General features: G+C 46.5%; 1 protein-coding gene across 1 annotated transcript in view; it reads left to right on the top strand.

The window, feature by feature from the left end:
- LOC139278983 (transcription factor Maf-like) overlaps nt 1–22,495 on the top strand; it is a 389,896-nt gene that overhangs the window by 330,515 nt on the left and 36,886 nt on the right. The window lies entirely within an intron of this gene.

The following is a 22,495-nucleotide window of genomic DNA, read 5'->3' as shown; positions in this document are numbered from 1 at the left end:
TCATGACGATTTGCTGCTGAAAGTGGTTGTCACAAGTGGAAGCTTAGGATTTGCTCAACAAAAAAAAAGACCAAGGTCCATCTAGTTTGCCTTCTACCATCCTGGTAGTCACATGATACAATAATAATGGGGTTGTTGACTAAACATTGCAATCAATCTCTATCAGTTAGTCTACAACAGACAGGAGGTGAGAAAAAAAAACTCCAGTGATGAAGAGATTTGGGAATCACAGGTCCAAAGTCACCTGTCCCTCTCTAGCCCACTACAATCGGAACCCACTGCTTATATATTTAAAAAAATCAATTCGAGTCACAATTTCATAAAAGGAAATTGGCGCTTTATGAACATGTGGAATTCTGTACCACAGAAAGTTGTTGAGGCCAGTTCGTTAGATATATTCAAGAGGGAGTTAGATGTGGCCCTTACGGCTAAAGGGATCAAGGGGTATGGAGAGAAAGCAGGAATGGGGTACTGAAGTTGCATGATCAGCCAAATTCATATTGAATGGTGGGGCAGGCTCGAAGGGCCGAATGGCCTACCCCTGCATGTACTTTCTATGTTTCTATATTCCGGTGTTCCGGTGTCCCTGACGACTATGTGTGCGGGAAGTGTATGCGGCTGCAGCTCCTGACGGAGTGCATTGCGGCACTGGAGCTGCGGGTGGATTCACTCTGGAGCATGCAAGATACTGAGAATGACGTGAATAACACATTTCGTGAGTTGGTCTTACCGCAGGAAAAGGGTACACAGTCAGATAGGGGATGGGAGACCAACAGGAAGAGTAGTGCAAGGAAGGTAGTGCAGGGGTCCCCTGCGGTCATCCCCCTGCAAAACAGATATACCGTTTTGGGTACTGTTGAGGGGGGTGACTCACCAGGGGAGGGCAGCAGCAGCCAAGTTCATGGCACCATGGGTGGCTCTGCTGCACACGAGGGCAGGAAAAAGAGTGGGAGAGCGATAGTGATAGGGGATTCAATTGTAAGGGGAATAGATAGACGTTTCTGTGGCCACAACCAAGACTCCAGGATGGTATGCTGCCTCCCTGGTGCAAGGGTCAAGGATATCTCAGAGCAGGTACAGGGCATTCTGAAAAGGGAGGGTGAACAGCCAGTTGTCGTAGTGCATATAGGTACCAACGATATAGGTAAAAAAAGGGATGAGGTCCTACAAGACGAATTTAGGGAGCTAGGAACTAAATTAAAAAGTAGGACCTCAAAAGTGGTAATCGCAGGATTGCTACTAGTGCCACGTGCTAGTCAGAATAGGAATCGCAGGATAGCTCAGATGAATACGTGGCTTAAGGAGTGGTGCAGCAGGGAGGGATTCAAATTCCTGGGACATTGGAACCGGTTCTGGGGGAGGTGGGACCAGTATAAACCGGACGGTCTGCACCTGGGCAGGACCGGAACCAATGTCCTAAGGGGAGTGTTTGCTAGTGCTGTTGGGGAGAAGTTAAACTAATATGGCAGGGGGAATGGGAACCTATGCAGGGAGACAGAGGGAAGTAGAATGGGGGCAGAAGCAAAAGATAGAATGAAGAAAAGTAAAAGTGGAAGGCAGAGAAACCCAAGGCAAAAAGCAAAAAGGGCCACATTACAGCAAAATTCTAAAGGGGCAAAGTGTGTTAGAAAGACAAGCCTGAAGGCTCTGTGCCTCAATACGAGGAGTATTCGGAATAAGGTGGACGAATTAACTGCGCAGATAGCAGTTAACAGATATGATGTAATTGGCATCACGGAGACATGGCTCCAGAGTGACCAAGGCTGCGAACTGAACATCCAGGGGTATTCAACATTTAGGAAGGACAGACAGAAAGGAAAAAGAGGCGGGGTGGCATTGCTGGTTAAAGAGGAAATTAATGCAATAGTAAAAAAGGACATTAGCTTGGATGGGTGGAGCTGCGGAATACCAAGGGGCAGAAAACACCAGTGGGAGTTGCGTACAGACCACCAAACAGTAGTAGTAAGGTTGGGGACAGCATCAAACAAGAAATAAGGGATGTGTGCAATAAACGTACAGCAGTTATCATGGGTGACTTTAATCTACATATTGATTGGGCTAACCAAACTGGTAACAATGCGGTGGAGGAGGATTTCCTGGAGTGTATTAGGGGTGGTTTTCTCAACCAATATGTCGAGGAACCAACCAGGGAGCTAGCCATCCTAGACTGGGTGATGTGCAATGAGAAAGGACTAATTAGCAATCTTGTTGTGCGAGACCCCTTGGGGAAGAGTGACCATAACATGGTAGAATTCTTTATTAGGATGGAGAGTGACACAGTTAATTCAGAAACTAGGGTCCTGAACTTAAAGAAAGGTAACTTTGATGTTTTGCGGCGTGAATTGGCTAGAGTCGACTAGCAAATGATACTTAAAGGGTTAACGGTGGATAGGCAATGGCAAACATTTAAGGATCACATGGATGAACTTCAGCAATTGTACATCCCTGTCTGGAGTAAAGATAAAATGGGGAAGGTCACTCAACCGTGGCTAACAAGGAAAATTAAGAATCGTGTTAAATCCAAGGAAGAGGCATACAAATTGGCCAGAAAAAGCAGCAAACCTGAAGCCTGGGAGAAATTTAGAATTCAGCAGAGGAGGACAAAGGGTTTAATTAGGAGGGGGAAAATAGAGTACGAGAAGAAGCTTGCCGGGAACATAAAAACTGACTGCAAAAGCTTCTATAGATATGTGAAGAGAAAAAGATTAGTGAAGACAAACGTAGGTCCCATGCAGTCAGATTCAGGTGAATTTATAATGGCGAACAAATAAATGGCAGAGCAATTAAACAAGTACTTTGGTTCTGTCTTCACGAGAAGGGGGAACTGAAGGATATCCTTATTAGGCGGGAAATTGTGTTCGGGAAATTGATGGGATTGAAGGCCGATAAATCCCCGGGGCCTGATAATCTGCATCCCAGAGTACTTAAGGAAGTGGCCTTAGAAATAGTGGATGCATTGGTGATCATTTTCCAACAGTCTATCGACTTGGGATCAGTTCCTATGGACTGGAGGGTAACTAATGTAACACCACTTTTTAAAAAGGGAGGGAGAGAGAAAGCGGGTAATTATAGACTGGTTAGTCTGACATCAGTAGTGGGGAAAATGTTGGAATCAATTATTAAGGATGAAATAGCAGCGCATTTGGAAAGCAGTGACAGGATCGGTCCAAGTCAGCATGGATTTATGAAGAGGAAATCATGCTTGACAAATCTTCTGGAATTTTTTGAGGATGTAACTAGTAGAGTGGACAAGGGAGAACCAGTGGATGTGGTATATTTGGACTTTCAAAAGGCTTTTGACAAGGTCCCACACAAGAGATTGGTGTGCAAAATCAAAGCACATGGTATTGGGGGTAATATACTGGCGTGGATAGAAAACTGGTTGGCAGACAGGAAGCAGAGAGTCGGGATAAACGGATCCTTTTCAGAATTGCAGGCAGTGACCAGTGGAGTGCCGCAGGGCTCAGTGCTGGGATTCCAGCTCTTTACAATATACACCAACGATTTGGATGAAGGAATTGAGTGTAATATCTCCAAGTTTGCAGATGACACTAAACTGGGTGGCGGTGTGAGCTGTGAGGGGGACACGAAGAGGCTGCAGGGTGACTTGGACAGATTAGGTGAGTGGGCAAATGTATGGCAGATGCAATATAATGTGGATAAATGTGAGGTTATCCACTTTGGGGGCAAAAACACAAAGACAGAATATTATCTGATTAGGAAAAGGGGAGGCGCAACCAGATCTGGGTGTCATTGAAATTTGGCATACAGATTCAGCAGTCGGTAAAGAAGGCAACTGGTATGTTGGCCTTCATAGCTAGGGGATTTGAGTATAGGAGCAGGGAGGTCTTACTGCAGTTGTACAGGGCCTTGGTGAGGCCTCACCTGGAATATTGTGTTCAATTTTGGTCTCCTAATCTGAGGAAGGATGTTCTTGCTATTGAGGGAGTACAGCGAAGGTTCACCAGACTGAATCCCAGGATGGCCGGACTGACATATGAGGAGAGACTGGATCAACTGGGCCTTTATACATTGGAGTTTAGAAGGATGAAAGGGGATCTCACAGAAACATACGAGATTCTGATGGGACGGGACAGGTTAGATGCGGGTAGATTGTTCCCGATGTTGGGGAAGTCCAGAACCAGGGGACACAGTCTTAGGATAAGGGGTAGGCCATTTAGGACTGAGATGAGGAGAAACGTCTTCACTCAGAGAGTTGTTAACCTGTGGTATTCCCTGCCACAGAGAGTTGTTGATGCCAGTTCAGTGGATATATTCAAGAGAGAGTTAGATATGGCCCTTATGGCTAAAGGGATCAAGGGGTATGGAGAGAAAGCAGGAAAGGAGTACTGAGGGAATGATCAGCCATGATCTTATCGAATGGTGGTGCAGGCTTGAAGGGCCGAATGGCCTACTCCTGCACCTATTTTCTATGTTTCTATGTTTCCATTGCACTTCCTAACCAATAACCTTTGCTAATATTAATATTTTTGACTGAATAGGTTTAAACATTTTTATGCTCTCTCTTTGTAGCCTCGCCCCTCTAAAAGGTGGCATCTCAGACATGCCCACGTGGCAGGAGCCCACTGGTGTTCAAATGGGCGCTCCTCCTACATGTACCTGGGCTGTATATGGCGATACTACGTGACCAGGAGTGAGCTGCAGACAGGCACAATCGTGCCATTAACCAGCGGTGCTTGCAAATCAGGACCACCTTAAACATAGCTCCTGTCGAATAGTTGGCTGCTACTGGGCAGTATGAAGTCCCTGCAGCCTGGGTGTACTTGTGCACATACTGACCACTTTCTCTGAAATCACTGTAGAGACAAAAATTACATGTCGGATTTTGATTTCAGCCCCCCAAAAAAGTCGTTTCTTCTTCCAGATTTTGTGTAATCTTCTGCACAAAAAAAGATATATATATATTAAAAAAAAGAATGTTGGTTGTATAATAAATATCCACCGATATGTCCATCCACTGGTACATGTTTTTTTTGTGGCTCAGTGGGTCGCACTCTTGAGTCAGATGGTTGGGGGTTCGAGTCACGCTCGAGAGACTTGAGCACATAATCTAAGCTGACTCTCTCAGTGCAGTACTGAGGTGCCGTCTTTCAGATGAGACGTTAAACCGAGGCCCCGTCTGCTCTTTCAGAAGGACGTAAAGGATTCCATGGCACTATTTTTGAAGAGGAGCAGGGGAGTTACCCCGGTGTCCTGGCCAATATTTATCCCTCAATCAACATCACTAAAAACATTATCTGGCCATTGTCACATTGCTGTTTGTGGGAGTTGCTGTGTGCACATTGGCTGCCGCATTTCCTACCTTAAAATAGTGACGACACTCCAAAAGTACTTCATTGGCTGGAAAGCACTTTGGGACATCCGGTGGTTGTGAAAGGTGTTATATAAATTCAAGTCTTTTTTCTTTTTTTGGGGGATATCAGATGCACAGAACGCAACGCAACTTACATGAGTGGCCCGTCCAACAGCACACAAACATGTCCTTCAGTGGTCCAACTCCAACCTCAGAGGAACGCCCCTTAGTGGACTCGCGCAACAGGTCCATTTTACACTCCCGCCATTCTTATGGCGCGGTGAACACCACTGCCCAACTGGTGCAATATTTTGCACAGCTAACGAGTCATAACTGCCTGGCACAGACATAAGTTGTTATCAGAGTTGGGCACTAAACAATAGTCTATGAAAGCAGGCGTCAACACCATCATCTGTCGCAGCTAGACAGTGTACCATCTATCTAGTCTATCTTTAAATGCACACTTTAAACAAGGTTCAAACCATCTAGTTGTTTCTTGCCTATTTTATCAAAAATATGTTAACTATCCTGATATGTGTAAGTGTCAGTTCTCGCCTCTGTGCCAAAAGGCAGTTGGTTCAAGTCCCACTCGAGGGACTTGAGCACATATTCGAGGCCGACTCTCCAGTGCAGTGCTGAGGGAGTACTGCGCTGCCGGAGGTACCATCTTTCAGATGAAATATTAAACCGAGGTCCTGTCTGCATTGTCACATGGACGTAAGAGAGCCAACGCCAATATTCAAAGAAGAGCAGAGGAGTTCTCCCCGGTGACCTGGCCAACATTCAACCCCTCAAATGTCGGAAAGTGTGAGGTCATCCACCTTGGAAAAAAAAACAGTGAAAGGGAATATTATTTGAATGGGGAGAAATTACAACATGCTGCGGTGCAGAGGGACCTGTGGGTCCTTGTGCATGAATCCCAAAAAGTTGCAGGTGCAGCAGGTAATCAGGAAGGCGAATGGAATGTTGGCATTCATTGCGAGAGGGATGGAGTACAAAAGCAGGGAGGTCCTGCTGCAACTGTACAGGGTATTGGTGAGACCGCACCTGGAGTACTGCATGCAGTTTTGGTCACCTTATTTAAGGAAGGATATACTGGCCTTGGAGTGGGTACAGAGACGATTCACGAGGCTGATTCCGGAGATGAATCCGGGAGCAGCGTCGAGGAGGTTTGTTGGTGAGGCCTATAAAAGGCACAGCAGGGAGTCCGGGGCCCAGCGTCGGCGGCAGTCGGGAGCAGCGGCGAGGAGGTCCGTTGGTAAGGCCTATAAAAGGCGTACTTGTGCCGCTACAGGGAGAAGGCAAAAAAGAAGTAGAAAGAAACAGAAAGGTGACGTCACAGCCAAGGGGGTAAGTGATTGGCTGGTGTTTGGTGAGTAGCTTTTCTTTTTCTTTCTTTTTTATATCAGTCAGTAACTTTTAACATTGTTGTTGCCAATTTAAGTGTATCTAAGGGTTAAGTCATGGCAGGGGAGCTCGGTCACGTGATATGCTCCTCCTGTACCATGTGGGAACTCAGGGACACTTCCGGTGTCCCTGTCGACTACATCTGCGGGAAGTATATCCGCCTCCAGCTCCTGACGGACCGCGTTGCGGAATTGGAGCTGAGGATGGATTCACTCTGGAGCATCCACGATGCTGAGAATGACGTGAGTAGCACATGTAGCGGGTTGGTCTGACCGCAGGAGAAGGGTCCACAGCCAGCTAGGGAATGGAAGACCAGCAGGAAGAGTAGTGCAAGGAAGGTAGTGCAGGGGTCCCCTGTGGTCATCCCCCTGCAAAACAGATACACTGCTTTGAGTACTGTTGAGGGGGGTGACTCATCAGGGGAGGGCAGCAGCAGCTAAGTTCATGGCACCGTGGCTGGCTCTGTTGCACAGGAGGGCAGGAAAAAGAGTGGGAGAGCGATAGTGATAGGGGATTCAATTGTAAGGGGAATAGATAGGCGTTTCTGCGGCCACAACCGAGACTCCAGGATGGTATGTTGCCTCCCTGGTGCAAGGGTCAAGGATGTCTCAGAGCGGGTGCAGGACATTCTGAAAAGGGAGGGTGAACAGCCAGTTGTCATGGTGCACATTGGTACCAACGACATAGGTAAAAAAAGAGATGAGGTCCTACAAAACGAATTTAAGGAGCTGGGAGCTAAATTAAAAAGTAGGACCTCAAAAGTAGTAATCTCTGGATTGCTACCAGTGCCACATGCTAGTCAGAGTAGGAATCGCAGGATAGCGCAGATGAATACGTGGCTTGAGCAGTGGTGCAGCAGGGAGCGTTTCAAATTCCTGGGGCATTGGAACCGGTTCTGGGGGAGGTGGGACCAGTACAAACCGGACGGTCTGCACCTGGGCAGGACTGGAACCAATGTCCTAGGGGGAGTGTTTGCTAATGCTGTTGGGGAGGAGTTAAACTAATATGGCAGGAGGATGGGAACCAATGCAGGGAGACAGAGGGAAATAAAAAGGAGACAAAAGCAAGACAGAAAGGAGATGAGGAAAAGTGGAGGGCAGAGAAACCCAAGGCAAAGAACAAAAAGGGCCACTGTACAGCAAAATTCTAAAAGGACAAAGGGTGTTAAAAAAACAAGCCTGAAGGCTGTGTGTCTTAATGCAAGGAGTATCCGTAATAAGCTGGATGAATTAACTTTGCAAATAGATGTTAACAAATATAATGTGATTGGGATTGCAGAGACGAGGCTCCAGGATGATCAGGGCTGGGAACTCAACATCCAGGGGTATTCAACATTCAGGAAGGATAGAATAAAAGGAAAAGGAGGTGGGGTAGCATTGCTGGTTAAGGAGGAGATTAATGCAATAGTTAGGAAGGACATTAGCTTGGATGATTGTGGAATCTATATGGGTAGAGCTGCAGAACACCAAAGGACAAAAAACGTTAGTGGGAGTTGTGTACAGACCTCCAAACAGTAGTAGTGATGTTGGGGAGGGCATCAAACAGGAAATTAGGGGTGCATGCAATAAAGGTGCAGCAGTTATAATGGGTGACTTTAATATGCACGTCGATTGGGCTAACCAAACTGGAAGCAATACGTTGGAGGAGGATTTCCTGGAGTGCATAAGGAATGGTTTTTTAGACCAATATGTCGAGGAACCAATTAGGGGGGAGGCCATCTTAGACTGGGTGTTGTGTAATGAGAGAGGATTAATTAGCAATCTCATTGTGCGAGGCCCCTTGGGGAAAAGTGACCATAATATGGTGGAATTCTGCATTAGGATGGAGAATGAAACAGTTAATTCAGAGACCATGGTCCAGAACTTAAAGAAGGCTAACTTTGAAGGTATGAGGCGTGAATTGGCTAGGATAGATTGGCGAATGATACTTAAGGGGTTGACTGTGGATGGGCAATGGCAGACATTTAGAGACCGCATGGATGAACTACAACAATTGTACATTCCTGTCTGTCGTAAAAATAAAAAAGGGAAGGTGGCTCAACCATGGCTATCAAGGGAAATCAGGGATAGTATTAAAGCCAAGGAAGTGGCATACAAATTGGCCAGAAATAGCAGTGAACCCGGGGACTGGGAGAAATTTAAAACTCAGCAGAGGAGGACAAAGGGTTTGATTAGGGCAGGGAAAATGGAGTACGAGAAGAAGCTTGCAGGGAACATTAAGACGTATTGCAAAAGTTTCTATAGATATGTAAAGAGGAAAAAGGTTAGTAAAGACAAATGTAGGTCCCCTGCAGTCAGAATCAGGGGAAGTCATAACAGGGAACAAAGAAATGGCAGACCAATTGAACAAGTATTTTGGTTCGGTATTCACTAAGGAGGACACAAACAACCTTCCGGATATAAAAGGGGTCAGAGGGTCTAGTAAGGAGGAGGAACTGAGGGAAATCCTTATTAGTCGGGAAATTGTGTTGGGGAAATTGATGGGATTGAAGGCCGATAAATCCCCAGGGCCTGATGGACTGCATCCCAGAGTACTTAAGGAGCTGGCCTTGGAAATAGCGGATGCATTGACAGTCATTTTCCAACATTCCATTGACTCTGGATCGGTTCCTATGGAGTGGAGGGTAGCCAATGTAACCCCACTTTTTAAAAAAGGAGGGAGAGAGAAAACAGGGAATTATAGACCGGTCAGCCTGACCTCAGTAGTGGGAAAAATGATGCAATCAATTATTAAGGATGTCATAGCAGCGCATTTGGAAAGAGATGACATGATAGGTCCAAGTCAACATGGATTTGTGAAGGGGAAATCATGCTTGACAAATCTTCTGGAATTTTTTGAGGATGTTTCCAGTAGAGTGGACAAGGGAGAACCAGTTGATGTGGTATATTTGGACTTTCAGAAGGCTTTCGACAAGGTCCCACGCAAGAGATTAATGTGCAAAGTTAAAGCACATGGGATTTGGAGTAGTGTGCTGACATGGATTGAGAACTGGTTGTCAGACAGGAAGCAAAGAGTAGGAGAAAATGGGTACTTTTCAGAATGGCAGGCAGTGACTAGTGGGATACCGCAAGGTTCTGTGCTGGGGCCCCAGCTGTTTACACTGTACATTAATGATTTAGACAAGGGGATTAAATGTAGTATCTCCAAATTTGCGGATGACACTAAGTTGGGTGGCAGTGTGTGCTGCGAGGAGGATGCTATGAGGCTGCAGAGTGACTTGGATAGGTTAGGTGAGTGGGCAAATGCATGGCAGATGATGTATAATGTGGATAAATGTGAGGTTATCCACTTTGGTGGTAAAAACAGAGAGACAGACTCTTATCTGAATGGTGACAGATTAGGAAAAGGGGAGGTGCAACTCGACCTGGGTGTCATGGTACATCAGTCATTAAAGGTTGGCATGCAGGCACAGCAGGCGGTTAAGAAAGCAAATGGCATGTTGGCCTTCATAGCGAGGGGATTTGAGTACAGGGGCAGGGAGGTGTTGCTACAGTTGTACAGGGCCTTGGTGAGGCCACACCTGGAGTATTGTGTACAGTTTTGATCTCCTAACTTGAGGAAGGACATTCTTGCTATTGAGGGAGTGCAGCGAAGGTTCACCAGACTGATTCCCGGGATGGCGGGACTGACCTATCAAGAAAGACTGGATCAACTGGGCTTGTATTCACTGGAGTTCAGAAGAATGAGAGGGGACCTCATAGAAACGTTTAAAATTCTGATGGGTTCAGACAGGTTAGATGCAGGAAGAATGTTCCCAATGTTGGGGAAGTCCAGAACCAGGGGTCACAGTCTAAGGATAAGAGGTAAGCCATTTAGGACCGAGATGAGGAGGGACTTCTTCACCCAGAGAGTGGTGAACCTGTGGAATTCTCTACCACAGAAAGTTGTCGAGGCCAATTCACTAAATATATTCAAAAAGGAGTTAGATGAAGTCCTTACTATGAGGGGGATCAAGGGGTATGGCGAGAAAGCAGGAATGGGGTACTGAAGTTGCATGTTCAGCCATGACCTCATTGAATGGCGGTGCAGGCTAGAAGGGCCGAATGGCCTACTCCTGCACCTATTTTCTATGTTTCTATGTTTCTATGAGAGGGTTACCTTATGATGATAGATTGAGTAGACTGGGTCTTTACTCGATGGAGTTCAGAAGGATGAGGGGTGATCTTACAGAAACATTTAAAATAATGAAAGGGATAGACAAGATAGAGGCAGAGAGGTTGTTTCCACTGGTCGGGGAGACTAGAACTAGGGGGCACAGTCTCATAATACGGGGGAGCCAATTTAAAACCGAGTTGAGAAGGAATGTCTTCTCCCAGAGGGTTGGTGAATCTGTGGAATTCTCTGCCCAAGGAAGCAGTTGAGGCTAGCTCATTGAATGTATTCAAATCTCAGATAGATAGATTTTTAACCAATAAGGGAATTAAGGGTTATGGGGAGCGGGCGGGTAAGTGGAGCTGAGTCCACGGCCAGATCAGCCATGATCTTTCTGAATGGCGGAGCAGGCTCGAGAGGGTAGATGGCCTACTCCTGTTCCTAATTCTTATGTTCTTATGACCTAAGCAACACCTAAACTGACCTATCTGGTCATTTATTTTGTTGCTGTTTGTGGGAGCTTGCTGTGCGCAAACTGGCTGCCGCATTTTCCCACATTACAGCAGTGACTACTCTTCAAAAAGTACTTCATTGACTGTGAAGTTTTGGGACGACCTGAGGTCATGAAAGGCGCTCTATAAATGCAAGTCTTTCTTTCTGCTGGTAGGAATCAGGAGTGAAATGATCCGGACATCCCAGGAGAGCTGCTTGGATGGGTTTCCTTGACAGATTTCACTGCCACACATTGTGATATCGTTCTACACACAGCCCATGTGAGAAGGCTTATCGCGTAAAAGATCCATTGCAGCTTTAGAGGTCAGCTGGGTTTTTTGGCTAAAGAATTACTCTTTCTTCTTGTACCTCGTGTCGAGCTCAGAAGTGAGGGGAAACAGAAGTGCGCGTTCGACCAAGATTCAGAATTAAAATTTCATCATAGGCAGTCCCTCAAAGCGAGGATGACTTGCTTCCACGCCAGAAAAGGATGAGTTCACAGGTGTTCCAATGAAGGACCTAATATTCCAGGTCCTGAACTACATCCTGAAGGGTGGAAGATGCCTGTGCGTGGAATTTTTAACGTGTGGTGGGTTGTTGCACACCAGCCACCACACGGGCCTGACAGAGCTAGGTCTTGGTCCAGTGGCAAGGGTTATCCAAGACGACTGGAGACCTGCTCTGGTGCACGAACCTAGTGTGCACACATATTACAGTCTGTTGCAGGTGTTGAAAGTCCACGTGAGCATTCAGTTCGGGGACCGCAAGGCAATGATGGGAAGAGAGCTTCACGTTGTAAGAAATTGTGACCAAAAAGTCTCTTCAGACTGGCGTTAGAATTGAAGGATTCATTTCATGTTTCAATAGCTAAAGCGACTTGAACAGTGTGAACATCAATAACTGATATCAGGCATCTAAATATCCGAAGGCCAAGAATGCCATGTTTGTTTCCAACCTTGTGAGGATGGATTTTCAGGAAGTATAAACAGGAAAGACATGTGAAGGGGAGGGTTTCACCTCAGAGTGGACATAAAGAACTCGAAAGGCCATTGGGCACCCTGGTTTATTATGAGCCCTTACAGGTTAAATGGTCCTATCCATCACGTTCCCCCAAGCCCAGCCCTAAAACGACAACAAAAGGGATGTCAAAAGGGCTTTTCAGAGCAGACGGTGCAGAGAAGAACTATTTGTGCCACCAGCCGTTTGTCACAGTCGTATGTCTACTGTGTCTATCCTGATTGTGCACTGTGTTTGACTATATTTGAACTACCGTTCCCTTAATAAAATGCCTTATAACTCCTAAGACCCTTTGGGTATCTGTGAGTGACCTGTGATCCCAATCTTACAATGCAGAGGGTTGTGAATCTTTGGAATTCTCTACCCAGAGGACTGCGGATGCTGAATCGTTGAGTATATTCCAGGCTGAGATAGATAAGATTTTGGGACTCGAGGGGAATTAAAGGATGCGGGGATCAGGTGGGAAAGTGGAGTTGAGGTCGAAGATCAGCCATAATCTCATTGAACAGCGGAGCGGGCTCGAGGGGCCGCATGGCCTACTCCCGGCTCCTAATTCTTATGTTCTTATGAGCCGATGGTGAATGGCAGGAAATGAAGGGGAGCATGGGGAAGCACTGCACACATGAGCAGCCGTTCCTTTGTAGTTATTAGAAAGGGAGCTATCTGGGCTGCGTTACTTTTGAAACATCCAATCTTAGCCGAGCGGCAGAACTGCCCATTTTAGAAGCTGCAGCAACAAAAAGAAGTGAACTGTGAGGAGATGAGATTTTAAATTGCGACCTCAGAACCAATCATTGCCGCTCAGAGGTTAAACCAATTACAGCTCTTAGAATGCTCGCTTTAACCCTTTCATAAGTGTCGTTCCCAAAAAAAAAATCATTGTGAATAATTTTTTCATCTCTTCACTGTGCGCTTTAAAACCGCCACACAACAGTGACTTGCCCGTCAAGGCAATGCATGTCAAGCGCTTTCTGAGAGGCACGATAAGGTGGTACATAAATTCACGTCTTTCTTTGTGGAATAGAAATGTGACTTCGGCAATGTCCCGCTGCTTCAGCAGACATGAAGACAGTGGCGATCGGAAATAAAAACAGGAGTTGCTCCGCGGGTCAGCGGGTAGCTGAAAGAGAAAGATAGATCGGTGTTTGGGGGGGGGTGTAACCCTTCATAACATCTGCTGAAGGCACCCACCTGAAATATTAACCCACCTTTCTCTTTCAGAATTGACTGATTTGCAGCACTGTGTATTTTTATTTCCTATTTCGAATTCTCATCCTCGTTTTCAAATCCCTCCATGGATTCGCCCCTCCCTATTTCTCTCATCTCCTCCAGCCCCACAATCCCCCGAGATCGCTGCGTTCCCCCAATTCTCCCCTCTTGCGCATCCCCCACTTCCTTCGCCCCATCATTCGCCCCTTCAGCTATCTCAGCCCTACGCTCTGGTATTCCTTCCCTAAACCTCTCCGCCTCTCTCTCTCTCCTTTAAGGCGCTCCTTAAAACCTACCTCTTTCACCAAGCTTTTTGTCACCTCGCCTAATATCTCCTTATAATCATAGAAATTTGCAGCACAGAGGGAGACCATTTGGCGCATCGTGTCCGTGCTGGCTGACAAAGAGCTATCCAACCCAATCCCACTTTCCAGCTCTTGGTCCGTAGCCCTGTAGGTTACAGCACTTCAAGTGCACATCCAAATAATTTTTAAATGTCATGAGCGTTTCTGCCTCTCCCACCCTTTCAGGCAGTGAGTTGCAGACCCCCATCACCCTCTGGGTGAAAAAATTTCTCCTCAAATCCCCTCTAAACCTCCTACCAAAAACTTTAAATCTATGCCCTTGGGTTATTGACCCCACTGCTAAAGGAAATAGGTCCTTCCTATCCACTCTCTCTAGGCCCCTCATCATTTTATACATCTCAATTAAGTCTTCCCTCAGCCTCCTCTGTTCCAAAGACAACAACCCCAGCCAATCCAATCTTTCTTCATTGCTAAAATTCCCCAGTCCAGGCAACATCCTCCTAAACCTCCTCTGTACCCTCTCTGATGTAATCACATCTTTCCTGTAATGTGGTGACCAGAACTGCGTGCAGTACTCTAGCTGTGGCCTAACTAGTGTTTTATACAGTTCAAGCATAACCTCCCTGCTCTTATATTCTATGCCTCAGCTAATAAAGGCAAATGTCCCGTCTGCCTTCATAACCACCTTATCTACCTGTCCTGCTATCTTCAGGGATCCGTGGACATGCACTCCAAAGTCCCTCTGTTCCTCTACACTTCTCGGTGTCCTACTATTTATTGTATGTTCTCTTGCCTTGTTAGCCCTCCTGAAATGCATTACTTCACACTTCTGCAGATTGAATTCATTTGCCACTGTTCTGCCCACCAGACCAGTCCATTGATATCTTCCTGCAGTCCGTAGCTTTCTTCTTCATTATCAACCACATAGCCAACTTTTGTATCATCTGCAAACTTCTTAATCATACCCCCTACATTCAAGTCTAAATCATTGATATATACCACAAAAAGCAAGGGACCTAGTATTTATATGGCACAGTGCCAAATTTCTGTCTGATTACACTCCTGTGAAGTGCCCTGGGACCTTTTATTGTCTTAAAGGCGCTATATCCATGTAAGTTGTTGTTGTTAGCGTCTCGGGTTGTATTTGATGTTGAGCAGTGGATGGTTTGCGATGGGACCTTGGCTGGGAATAGTTTTGTTTTGTCTACACTGGCCTGTCAGCACCTTGCCCGAGGACCTGCCCATCCCTCTCCATCTCACTGCTCCCCCTCGGTTCCTGTTCTATTCCCCCCAGGACTTGTCCCGATAGCTCCACTGTCCTCAAGTTGAGCCACCCCACCTTCGACTTTTATCTCTGCCTCCCTCCCGCCCTCTCTCCTCAGCATCATGTCTTGCAGGAGGCCTGTAGCACTGTGCCTCCCTGTCCCGGTTATGTTTTACAAAGGATATTTAATAGTAGTTCATTTTAATCTTTTAGATTTCAGTCTCTGAAGCGACTCAGTGACAGTGGTTAGCCCCGGAAGAGATCGGTTTCCATGACCTACATGCTCTTCCACTTCAAACACTACATGATCGGACACCACAAGCTAACACAGTGTGGGTAACACACTGTCAATATTTATTTTCTATTTGTTCAGCATAAGAAATGCGAGACCCCCTCTCACAAACAGAACAGTGCATTTGGAAAGCTACATTCAAAGGGTTAATCCACAGCATCACTTGGGACAGATTATCCGGTCATTATCACGTTGCTGTTTGTGGGAGCTTGCTGTGCACAAATCGGTTGCTGCGTTTCCTACATTACAACCATGACTACACCCCAAAGGTACCTCGCTGGATGTAAAGCACTTTGGGGCATCCTGAGGTCATGAAAGTTTTTTCTTTTACAAGCCCAGTTTAGCAGCCATTCTCAGTCCAATATGCCCTGTCCTTTATATGCTTGCGTATTTACTTGTGTATACTGCTCTCTGTACCGCCTATTTATTTCATGCTTTCAGCGTCAGTTTATTTAGAAACATTGCAATCCATTAACATATCTTAAAAACTGGGGGAGGGTGTGAGGGAAGTGTTCTTGGGGGCAGTGGAATATATCAGGGTTCCTCCATGCTGGTCAGAATTAATATAGTGGAAACTTATTCATTGAGGTGGGTCTTTAACCCAATAGCGGAGGAGCACTGAGAGATCGTGGCGGAGGTGCGACAAATGTTTGTGGCGGAGGAGCGGCGAGAGATCGTGGCGGAGGTGCGGCAAATGAGGGTACGGGGCCCAGAAGAGCCGGGGGCAGCACGGGCCAGCCCACACTGCGATATGTGTGCGCACTAGGTCCGTGCAGCAGAGCAGGTCTCCAGTCGTCCTGGTGACCCTTGCCACTGGATAAAGGCCTAGCTCTGTCAAGCCCGTGTGGTGGCTGTTGTGCAACGGTCCAAACATGTTAAAAAAATCCACGCACAGGCATCTTCCACCCCTTCAATTGGACTGTAATATCGGGTCCTTCATTGAAACATCTGTGAACTCACGTGGAAGCAAGTCATCCTCGTTCGAGGGGCCACCGAGGGGCAGTCTCATCTGGTGGAGGGCTTCTAATATTAGTTAAAATCTCCAGGTGCGTCTCACACCATTGTTGCGTGAACTAACTGAATCTGGAACATTCCGTGGAACTGTTTGTCAAGGGGCTATGTCACATGCCCTGAGCAATTGCCCCCTAGACGAAATCTGAAATCAGAACTAAAGGAATAATATTGGCGTAAAACCCGTAAGGGTCCTGTGGAATGAGGATGCCTAGGGTTGACTGTACAGTATCCGGCATGGTAGCATAGTGGTTATGTGGACTAATGATCCGAAGACATGAGTTCAAATCCCACCACGGCAGCTGGGGAATTTAAATTCAGTTAAATAAATCTGGAATAAAAAGTTAGTGTCAGTAATGATGATCATGAAACTACCGGATTGTCGTAAAAAAAACCCCAGCTGGTTCACTAATGTCATTTAGAGACGGAAATCTGCCGCTCTTACCCGGCCTGGCCCATAAGTGACTCCAGACCCAGAGCAATGTGATTGACTCTTAACTGTCCTCTGTAAGCCACTCTAGTTGTAGTCAAGAAGGCGGCTCACCACCACCTTCTCGAGTTCAATTAGGGATGGGCAATAAATGCCGGCCTTGCCAGTGACACCCACATTTTAAAAAAACACCGTGAGAATACAAGGCGGCAGTCTGTCACTCAGGAACGCCTCTCAGCACTTGCGGTATTTAAGTCCTTTAATTTTGCTTAGCATCGGTTTTATGAATTCGCTCTCTGGCCATCGCACTCTCACATTTTGAACAGAGAGAAGCAGCCAGTGGTAGGAAAGGTTTGCAGTGAGGACCTAGGGCACTCTCGAGTTGTATCACTGTAGCCGATGCCAGCACTTAGCGCCATAATGATGATTTAAAATGGGGATGAACACGTAATGTATAGTTTCTGAAGTGCGCACCGGGGACCACATTAGTTCTTCCCTTTAAACGTTCCATCATTTTCTTTTCTGTGCAGAATCCATTTCATAAAACAGCAGAGCCAAGCAAAACATCCCATGCAAGGCAAGCTGTGTCCCCTTCTGACCTTAAACTTGTCTCGTGTTTCTCTACCTTTGAACAGCGATGTTGTACAGGGCACCTCAAGTCCCCACTAATTCCGAGTCATCTTTGACCTTGGGAACTAACTCGACAGTATAACAACCCATCAAGCATGTGCAGCCAAGTGTGCGTGTGTGTGTGTGTGTGTGTGTGTGGACAGATTATGAATGTTTCATCACCTCCCTTTACCTCCGCTTTCACCAGCAGGTTACACAAATCCTAATTTTTCTCATCCGCTCCGTGATGAATATCTTGACAATGGCAAATTATTGCGCCTCGGCTCGTGTATTCATCTCTTGTGTCTGGAAGTTGTAGCAGGCGCAAACTCTGACCTTTCTATCCTGACAGCGACTCCCCCACCTCCCCCCCCCCCCCCCCCCAACATCCCCCGCCCATGAGAACAACGCAGTGACAGTACTGCAGTGCCAGTTCAGCTCAGGCAATGGTACACACACACAATCTGTAGTCAGAAGACACAATCGCAGTATTCCTTCCAGCTGGCCTTGTACAGGTTGGAACCAGGTTCGAGCAACTTTACATTGGCAGCCAGCCGCCCTCCAAATTAAATCTGGAAAGGCCAGTGATTAGGCTCGTGACGCAATGTATTCGCTGTTCATCTGGATGTGATCGGGGCCCAGGAGAGGCGAGGGCCCAGGGGCAGCACGGACCAGCCCACACTGTGATACGTGTGCGCACTAGATCCGTGCAGCAAAGCTGGTCTCCAGTCGTCTTGGTTAATCCTTGCCACTGGACCAAGACCTTGCTCTGTCAAGCCCGTGTGGTGGCTGGTGTGCAACGGCCACCACACGTTAAAAAAATCCACGCACAGGCATCTTCCACCCCTCAAGATTTAGTTCGGGATCTGGAATTTTAGGTCCTTCATTGAAACACCTGCGAACTTTTTGACATTGAAGCAAATTATCCTCGATGATGATGATGAAAGATAGATAGGCGTGGAGCCTTCACGAGGATCGCAATCGGCAAACTGCGCCCGGAATGCGCTGGACACTCGTGGCTTTTGCCAGGACAAAGTTACGCTCAGGTTTCCGCACAAGACGCGGGAGCATATTCCCGATCGTAAAATCTCCCATGAGTCAGCGCAATCAAGCAGTGCAAACGGTCGTAATTGATTGGTGACTGGAACTGGGGGGGTATCCTTCAGTATCACAAGGAGGTGTGAGTGGGATTGGCAGCAATTGAACCATCCGTCAAACTGACTGGACTAATGCGCTTGGTCTTCGTTTTGCAATCGGCCTCAGTTGACTGCTTCAATCTGCACAAGGTATCGGGGACGCTCCAGCGTAAAGTGGTTATGGCTGCAACTCACTTGCGTTTAAAACGCCGCGATCCTCGGTGCTATGTCATTCAGAGCCGCCCGGGTTACACTGATATCTGGGCGGAAAACATGCGGAAACTCCACGCCGTATTACACAGTGTAAACAAAATAACGCAACTGTCCGTGCCTTCAGCTGCCTGGGCTCTAAGCTCTGGAATTCCATCCCAAACCTCTCCACCTCTCTCTCCTCCTTTAAGACGCTCCTTAAAACCTACCTCTTTGACCAAGCTTTTCGTGACCTGCCCTAATATCTCCTTTCGTGAGTTGGTGTCAAATTTTGTTTGATAATCGCATACATGAAGTGCCTTGGGACATTTCACTATGTTAAAGGTGCTATATAAATGCAAGGTTCTGTTGGTGTTTTTCATTTGAGTCAATCCCTTCAATTTGATAATTTCACTCTCCCAGTAGCGCGCTCTCCCAATAGAATGAGATTGTTCCCATGTTATAACAGTGACTACACTTCAAAAGTACTTCATTGGCTGTAAAGCACTATAGGGACATCGGTGGTCGTGAAAGGCGCTATGTAAATGCAAGTCTTTCATTCCTTTTCCGTTAGACAGGCATTTACCAATGACTTTCCCCCTCCTGCCTCCTTCTTATATTCCTGGACGCAATGCCATTTTTTAGTAAAATTGCATTACTTTGTGGCATTTTTAAAAAAGGGACCCTTCATTTTCTCACACGAGCCCTCATGAAAAGGTGATAAGTCATGTGAAACTACCGCATTCACATTTATTCTTTTTCAAATAAAATTTATCAGATGGCCTCACAATTCCATTGAGCTTGAGTTATTTAATACGTATTTTAAGCACATACAATCTTCCATTTTTTTTCAAATGGCACTTAAACTTCAGAGAAATTCAGAAAGGCAGCGCTCTCCGTCTACCAAAATGAAACAAGACCTTTAAAATGACATCTCTTTAGCTCAGCCATATTAATCTAATGGGAAGAGGCCTCTGTAAAATCTGCGAATCACAGGGAGTCTGATAAATCTGAATGTCATTTTTGCTATTTGTAAATTGATAGAGGGCATTCATGGTTTAAAAAAAAAGAAATCAGAGCAAAATAGAATGTGGGACTGGAGCATTGCACTCAAACATTAACTGCGACAGTTAGAAGTAAATCTGTTCAACCAGTTCAATCCCAGACCCAATCTGAACTAGCTGATCAGAGCCAGGTTAAGGTTAAGCCACCTTCAATGCCCCTGGAAGGTGGGAGGACGTCAGTCCACGATCTTGTTCTCGGTTGCTATCCAATGACCCCCGTTTCTGGAAAGGGAGGCAGCTGAGCACACGAGTAGGCTTGGCTATGATGCCACCTGCGGATGAATAGTCCACAGAAATTAAGGTGCTGGAATTCGCTTGATAACGCCGCCCGTTAACGCCGGCGATGTGTGGCTAACGTGCAGCAAAGGCCTATCGGCGGAGAACAGCATCCACGTCGGCGTGGGAATTGAGTTGGGCATTGGTGGAGGCGCCAAGATGTAACGCTGTGCCCTCTAGCGCCACCCCGTGATGTTTGGTCTTTACAGCGGCCTAATTCATAACATCGGGGATCCTGGGCGGCATCGCCCAGAGAGCAAGGTAAGTATCTCTCTTTATTCATTTCAGCATTTATTTATTAGTTGCCCCAGTGGGGAAGTGTGGTTGTGGGTCGGAGAAGCTTTGTTTTTTCTTTCCCCGTTTTTGCAGCCTTCTGTCGGGAAATTCAGTCGCCCTCCTGAGCTCCCGCTCCGAGGAGGAGTGTGCAACGCCACTTTTAGAGCTGCTCTCTCATCTTTGGGCGTAAAAACTGAATTTGGCAGTATGAGGCGGCACCTAACGCCTGCCGCTAAATTCGGTAACCAGGCGGTGACACCGCCTCAAAAACGGCCATAACCAATTTCAACCCCTCACTGTCTAAGTCCACATGTGAAGAACAGCCAAATACTGTGGGATAGCACGAGGTTGAGCTGAAGAGATGTCATTTTAAAGGTCTTGTTTCATTCTGGTAGATGGGGAGATCGGCCCTCCTGCATTTCTCTGCAGTTTGGGTGCCATTTGAAAAAAAGATGGAAGGTTGTATAAAGAAAAGAAGTACTTGCATTTCTACGGCAACTTTCACGAGAACCAGACGTCCCAAAGCACTTTCCAACCAATGAAGTACTTTTGGAGTGTAGTCACTGTTGTAATGTGGGAAACGCGGCAACCAATTTGTGCACAGCAAGCTCCCACTAACAGCAATGTGACAATGACCAGATAACCTGTTTTTTGTGATGTTGATTGAAGGATAAATATTGGCCAGGACACCAGGGAGAACTCCCCTGCTCGTGTTCTAAATAGTGCGGTGGGCTCTTTTACGTCCACCTGAGAGAGCAGACGGGGCCTCGGTTTAATGTTTCATCCGAAAGGCGGCACCTCCGATTGCACCACTCCCTCAGCACTACACTGGAGTGTCAGTCTAGATTTTTATGCTCAAGTCTCTGGCGAGGGACTTGAACTCACAACCTTCTGACTCAGAGGCGAGAGTGCTACCCACTGTGCTTAAAATACATATTAAATAACTCAACGTCAATGGGATTGTGAGGCCATCTGATAAATGTTATTTGAACATAGATGGATCCTTACCGCAGCAAGGAGTCAGTGCTTCTTGGAGAGGAGGGGGGGTGGGGGACACCATAGAGGTTAGTTCTATCATTTCTAATGGTTTAACTTCAATTCCCAGCTATGTAGACACTTGTGTTTAAAGAGGTAATTATTTAATCATTATTTTAAAAGGGTTGAGTCAGATCGCAGTTCTCCCTGGTGTATAAAACACATCCTGTGCAAAATCCCCTAAAATTACCAATATGTGGACACGTGTACATTCAATATTGCCCTCTGACCTTGAACATGGTATGCTGTGGAAAAGCCTGTATTACATTACTGTTTAATTCACTCCTCGCCGTTCCTTCCTTAACCTTCTCTAATCCTTTACGGGCGAGAGCCAGTGAGTGGACACGTCATTTGCGGGAAAAGAAAATTGCAAATTCTTCCAGAACATTCTAATTTTTTTTTTCTCCGTTTTCTCCCCTCCCCCACTACGATTAGTGTAAATTACTTTTTTGGCATCTCAACTTCCCTGCTTATCAGTTTTGTGACAAGCTGATTTCCATATAAACTGCTTAATATAGTTCGCCACAAGAAAGGGCAGGGAGCACCCAGACTGTGTGACTGTGATGTGCCTGTGCTTGACGATCAAGCCTGGCTGGCCAGCGCACCTTGAAACGCAAATGTCTGTGAAAAGTTTGGAAGAATGGGCTTTTAATTTTCTCTTTCTCGCTCACCTCACACTCTTCCTACACGTTTTCACCGAAATTCCCTGAAGGGCTGTTGATGGGAATACTCATTACGTTTTTTAATAAAGAGCAAACCGAATGATTCAGTCAGGTAGCGCAGCAATTTTAAAATCATCATCCCTGCTGTTCGAATCCCTCCACGACCTCGTCCCTCCCCTATCTCCCTGTCCAGCCCTACAACCCTCGAGATCTCTGCGCTCCTCCAATTCTGACCCCTTGCGCATGCCCCCCCTTTCCTTCGTCCCACCATTGACGGCTGTGCTTTCAGCCGTCTAGGCCTGAAGCTCTTGAATTCCTGCCCTAAACCTCTCCGCACACCCTATTGGACACAGTGGTTATGTTACTGAACTAATAATCTGGAGGTGTGGGTTCAAATCCCACCATGGCAGCTGGG

Source organism: Pristiophorus japonicus, chromosome 13 (assembly GCF_044704955.1).
Source record: "Pristiophorus japonicus isolate sPriJap1 chromosome 13, sPriJap1.hap1, whole genome shotgun sequence".
Taxonomy (NCBI): Eukaryota; Metazoa; Chordata; class Chondrichthyes; family Pristiophoridae; genus Pristiophorus; species Pristiophorus japonicus.
The sequence above is the reverse complement of the archived record's forward strand: the minus strand, read 5'-3'. Positions and strand labels throughout refer to the sequence as shown.